The sequence below is a fragment of the Chiloscyllium plagiosum genome, unplaced genomic scaffold, assembly GCF_037043375.1.
Source record: "Chiloscyllium plagiosum isolate Xiang-an unplaced genomic scaffold, Cpla_swu_hap1 HiC_scaffold_27, whole genome shotgun sequence".
Lineage (NCBI taxonomy): Eukaryota > Metazoa > Chordata > Chondrichthyes > Orectolobiformes > Hemiscylliidae > Chiloscyllium > Chiloscyllium plagiosum.
Window position 1 is genome coordinate 17637350 of NW_028270165.1, and position 6012 is coordinate 17643361.

Here is a 6012-nt window from a genome sequence, read left to right on the forward strand (position 1 = left end):
AGAGTGTGGTGTTGGAAAAGCACAGCAGGTCAGGCAGCATCCAAGGAGCAGGAGAATCGACGTTTCGTGCATAAGCACTTGGCACTCGGCCATCGCTCCTTCAACCCCGCTGTGATGGCGCGTGAACTCACTGGTGCCTCCGCAGGTGGGAGGAGCAGGTGAATCCCTTCCGGCACATACAGCAGGTGAACGGCCTCTCTCCAGGGTGGACCCGCTGGTGGGTCAGCAGTGCAGCTGACTGAGTGAAACCCCTCCCGCACATGGGGCACGTGAATGGCTTCTCTCCCTTGTGGACTCACTCATGCGTCTGCTGATGGCTGATCCGACTGAAGCCTTTCCTACACACTGAGCAGGTGAATGGCCTCTCCCGGTGTGAATCCGTCTGTGGGTTTCCAGCAGGGATGGGGAAGGGAATCCTTTCCCAAAGACCCCACATTTCCAATGTTTCCCCTTTGGAGAGAACTTTCCTTGTGTTGCTCTGGGATTGAAATTACAATCAGAACAGGTACATAGCCTTTCCCACCTTGAGGGGTGAGACTTTGATTCCTCCAAGATGAGTAAATGGTTTGAAGCACTTTTCACAGTCAGCGCACTGAATCTCCCTCACTCCTTCCTGCCACAGGACTGTCCAAAATCTCTCAAACAAACAAGCAAAAGCAAACATGCCTTCTTGATTGGAATGGGTGCTGATATTCAAGTCCCAATGAATCAAGTGGCTCTGTCAGAGGTTGATGTATAATTTGCTATAAGATTTCTTTCTGCACGTCTTCCTGCAAAGAAAAATCACAAAATAAGTGATCACTGTCAGTACAGTTAATGAACATAACATAGGTGGCGCTTCCTGTAGACTGCGAGATGTCTGCTGATCACATATTATCCAGGCCACAGAAACCTGAAAACCCTCATGCTGCCAGATAGCCTTAGCTGTGCATGGAGGAAAACTTCATTTCAGTGACAATAACATGGAACAAACTGCCTACAAAGATGCTGGAAATGGAGCTGAATCAAGGATATGAAAATGAAATGTTAAGGCTGCTTGAGAAAAGAAAGGCAGTAAAATTGCTGAATAACTTCCTGCTGACCTATTAAATAAAAAAATTATGACAAAAAAAGGACGTAACTCCATTACTACATTAGAAGGTGAATAATAATTACAACAGAAACTTTTACAACAGCCAACAATATCAGATATACACCATATAGAACAAAGAAAGGTTACAGCCCAGGAACAGGCCCTTCAAGCCTGAGGCGATCCAAATGTACTGTCTAAACCTGTCGGTCAATTCCTTAGCATCTGTATCCCTCTACTCCCCACCCACTCATGCATTTTTCCAGACGCATCTTTAATGTATCGACCGTGCCTGCCTCTACCACCTCTGCTGGCAACGCGTTCCAAACGCCCTCCACCCTCTGTGTGAAGTAAAACGCGTTTTTGCTTTGAATAAGTGCTGCCCTTGCCGCGTTCATTGTAACGGGAGCTCTGCCTCATTCCTAATTCAGGCAGTTGGATCTCGTTTAATGAAGCTGCTTTTTGAGAGTATTGACTAGCCGTTTTTGCACAAGGCAGTGTAAGAAACAAGGGCTCGTCCGGGATTTGAACCCGGGACCTCTCGCAACCCCACGTATCAGAAAACCCGAAGCGAGAATCATACCCCTAGACCAACGAGCCACAGGCCACAGGCGGCCTACATTTTTTGAGCAATGTGCCAATCCCTTAACTGCTGCTCAGTTCCTTGAGAATCTAACCTTTTAGTTGTGAACATGAGGAAAGGACCAATCCTTTTCTAGGGTGCAACTGTATACGTGCCAAACTGAGGGAACACACAAGGAAAATAGCTTTAAGAGAGATAGAAAGTATTTGAGCACCTTTGGAGTGTCTGCTCCCTCCCAGGATTCACTCCAGTTGCTACAAGTGAACAGTGTTTCACCCACCCCGACCTCCCCTTCCCCCTAGCTGCTGGAGGATGGTATATGGAAAGGGGGAGACATTGCTTGGCTCCCAGATGTTGCCCAGAGGGAGGGAGTTTCACTCTGAAACTGACAGGGCTGCATCCGCATTGTGACGTCAACAATGGAGGGCGGGCCGGATAGCTGTCCTGCAGATGAGGCACGTGTGGAGGGGAGGGCACTTTGCAAATCCCATTCTCCTCCAAGTCCATGCAGATTGAGTTCAAGCAAAGCAAGGGGTTTAACTATACTATAGAAAACCTCCTTTGTGCCTTGGGAAAACTCCGGCCGCGGGAAATGCAGTGTTACAGATTCAAAGTAACAGAAGCAGGAGTAGAGCATTTGGTCAAGCCTGCTCCGTCATTCATTAAGATCACAGCTCCACCAACCTGCACAATCCCGACTACCCTTAATTCCCCTACCATGCAAACACCCATCCAACTGCGTCTTCAATAAACTTCATGAAGCTGTCTCAACTGCTCTCTTGGGCAGAGAATCCCATGGAGTCTCACAGAGTGACACAGATGTACAGCACGGAAACAGACCCTTCGGTGCAACTCATCCATGCAGCCCAGATATCCTAACCTAATCTAGTCCCATTTGCCAGCACTTGGCCCAAATCCCCATAAAACCTTCCTACCCTCCAACCTCCAACCCTGGCAACATCCCTGTAAATCTTTTCTACACCTTTTCTAGTTTCACAACATCTTTCCGATAGGAAGCAGACCAAAATTACATGCAATATTCCAAACGTGGCCTGACCAATGTTCTGTAAAGTGGCAACATGAGCTCCCAACATCTATCCTCGATGCTCTGACCAACAAAGGAAAGCACACCAAACGCCTTCTTTACTATCCCATCTGCCTGCATCTCTACTTTTAAGGAACTATCAACCTGAACTCCAAGGTCTCTTTGTTCAGCAACACTTCCAAGGAACTTACCATTAAGTGTAAAAGTCCTGCTCTGATTTGATTTTCCAAAATGCAGCACCTCATATTTATCTACATTAACCTCCAACTGCCATTCCTCAGCCCATTGGCCCATCTGATCAAGGTTCCGTTGTGATCTGAGGTAACCTTCTTTACTGTCCACTACACCTCCAATTTTGGTGTCATCTACAAACTTGCTAACTATACCTCCTCCGTTTACATACAAATCATTTATATAAATGACAAGAAGTAGCGGGCCCAGCATCAATCCTTGTGACACACCATTAGTCACAGGCCTTCAGTCTGAAAACCAACCTCCATCACCACCCTCTGTCTTCTGCCTTCTAGCCAGTTTGTATCCAAATGGCTAGTTGTCCCTGCATGCCATGAGATTAAACCTTGCTCACCAGTCTCCCATGAGGAACCTTGATGACCGCCTTCCTGAAGTCCATATAGATCACGTCCATCGCTCTGCCCTCATCAATCCACTTTGTTACTTCTTCAAAAAACCCAATCATGTTCATGAGACATGATTTCCCAAGCATAAAGCCATGCTGACTATCCCTAATCAATTCTTGCCTTTCCAAATACATGTAAATCCTGTCTCTTAGGATTCTCTCCAAAACCTTGCCCATCGCGGATGTCAGGTTCACTGGTCTATAGTTCCCTGGCTTTTCCTTACCACCTTTCTAAAATAGAGGCACCACGTTAGCCACCCTCTAGCCTTCTGGCACCTCACCTGTGACTATTGATGATACAAATATCTCAGTAAGAGGCCCAGCAATCACTTCCCGAGTTTCCCACAGAGTTCTAGGGTACTCCTGATCAGGTCCTTGGGATTTATCCACTTTTCTGCATATCAAGATATCCAGCAATTTCTCATCTGAAATATGGGCATTTTTTCAACATGTCACCATCTACTTTCTCACATTCTAGATCTTCCATGCCCTTCTCCACAGTAAACACTGATGCACGATATCCGTTCAGTATCTCGCCCCCCCCCTCCCCCCCCCCCATTCTACTGCAGCTCCACAAAGGCCGCCTTGCTGATCTTTGACGGGCCCTATTCTCTCCCTTGTTATCCTTTTGTCCTTAACGTATTTATAAAAATCCTTTGGGTTATCCATGACTATTTGCCAAAGCTATCTCATGTTCCCTTTTTTGCCCTCATGATTTCCCTCTTAAGTATGCTCGTACTGCCTTTATACTCTAAGGATTCACTCGATCTCTCTGCCGATACCTGATATATACATCCTTCTTTATCTTAACCAAAATCTCATTTTCTCTAGTCATCTAGCATTCCCCAAGCTACCAGCCTTTCCTTTCACCCGAACAGGAATATACTCAGATGAAGGAGCGTCGCTCAGAAAGCTAGTGTGCTTCCAAGTAAACCTGTTGGACTATAACCTGGTGTGGTGTGATTTTTTAACTTTGTACTCCCCAGTCCAACACCGGCATCTCCGAATCAGGAATATACTGTGCCTGAACTCTTGTTATCTCATATTTGAAGGCTTCCCATTTTCCAGCAGTCCTTTAACCTGCGAACATCTGCCCCCAATCAGCTTTTGAAAAATTTTGCCTAATACCTGAGTCTTCCTCCAATTTAGAACCTCAACTTTTAGATCTGATACATTATTTTCAATCACTGTTCTAAAGTTAATAGAATTATGGTTTACCCTTAGGTTTTGCACCCTCGCCAGTATGTACATCCACATTGTGAATTAGAAAATGTCCTTGTACACACTTAACAAATTCCTCTATTTGGCAGATAGGAAAATGGGCAGGAGTTATACCTTGGGTCCACTCTTCCTTCATTCCCACCAAGCCTAACCCCATTCCCACCCCAATAGTCCAACGGCACTTTCCCCTGCAACTGCCGAATGTGTGACACCAGCCCATTTACCTGCTCCCTCCTCTCTATCCAAGGGTCCAAACTTACCTTCCAGGTGAAGCAGCGCTTGACCTGCACTTCCCACAACCCAGTCGACTGCAGTTGCTGCTCATAATGTGGTCTCATCTACATTGGGGAAAACGAAGCATAAACTGGGTGACTGCTGCACAGAACATCTACGTTCTGCCTGCAAAAAAGACCCTGAGCTTCCAGTTGCCTGCCAATTCGACACCCCACCCTGTTCCCTGGCCAACATCTCTGTCTCAGGTTTGCTGTAGTGTTCCAGCGAAGCTCAGCACCAGCAGAACGAAGAGCACCGAATATTACACTTGGGGACCATACATCCCTCTGGTCCCAATATCAAATTCAATAAGTCTCGGGCCTGAACTCCATAGTATCCTCGTCCCTTCCACACACACCAAGCCTTGTTATCACATAGTCTGTCATTACACACTACCTATTCTTTGCCACGAACAGTCTCCATTCACCCTCCCACGCAGATCGTTATCAACTTCCTTTCCTGTCCACAGTTCTTCCCTCGCTTTGGGCTCTGTCCTGATCTATCATTAACTGCGTCCGCCTTCCTCCCATATAAACCAACGTTTTCCCAAAATATCTCCTGCACATAAACCAACGTTTTCCCAATCACCATCAGTTCTGTGGAAGGGTCACCGGCTACTCCTGTTTTTTGTTTCAGATATACAGCATCCACAGTTCTTTCACCTTTTTATTGAGGTAGATTTGGAAATTACTTCGGGAGACAGAAGGAGAGGGGGCAGAGAAGAACACCCATGAACTGTTGATCTCCGTTGTTACTCATAACGTAAAATCATTGCAGTGCGATCACTTCCCTTAAGCATGAATAGAGGTTGCGGGCTATGCGTGAGCTTGTGGCGCAACGGTAGCGCGTCTGACTCCAGATCAGAAGGTTGCGTGTTCGAATCACGTCAGGCTCACTGACGTCAACTTCCTCCATTTCAAATCAAGAAAGGAGTACTTCACTCCGGATATTTGTTGAGCCAAATCTTCTTTGCGGAAATTTTCGATCACACGTGAAGCTTTGCTGTCAGTTTGATTTGTGAACACTGTGTCAGGGAGGTGGTGTGCCCATTGTCTGGGTAAATGCTCAGCTCCCCCAGTTCATCACGGGATTTAAACACAGCCGTCTCCCTCTGGGCAGCCGCTTCAATCAGTTGGTGACAGCGCGGTGTGAATAACGTAATACCGATAGTTTTACAACATAGT

The 6012-nt window shown here is 46.5% G+C and overlaps 2 non-coding genes across 2 annotated transcripts; one reads left to right on the forward strand and one right to left on the reverse strand.

Moving 5' to 3' along the window:
* Nucleotides 1–1579: 1579 nt before the first annotated feature.
* Nucleotides 1580–1669, reverse strand: trnap-cgg (transfer RNA proline (anticodon CGG)). The gene is given in 2 exon segments: nt 1580–1615; nt 1634–1669. It is a non-coding gene; the product is annotated as a tRNA-Pro (tRNA).
* Nucleotides 1670–5651: 3982 nt separating this feature from the next.
* Nucleotides 5652–5723, forward strand: trnaw-cca (transfer RNA tryptophan (anticodon CCA)). Its single transcript has one exon. It is a non-coding gene; the product is annotated as a tRNA-Trp (tRNA).
* The last annotated feature ends 289 nt before the right edge of the window (nt 5724–6012 follow it).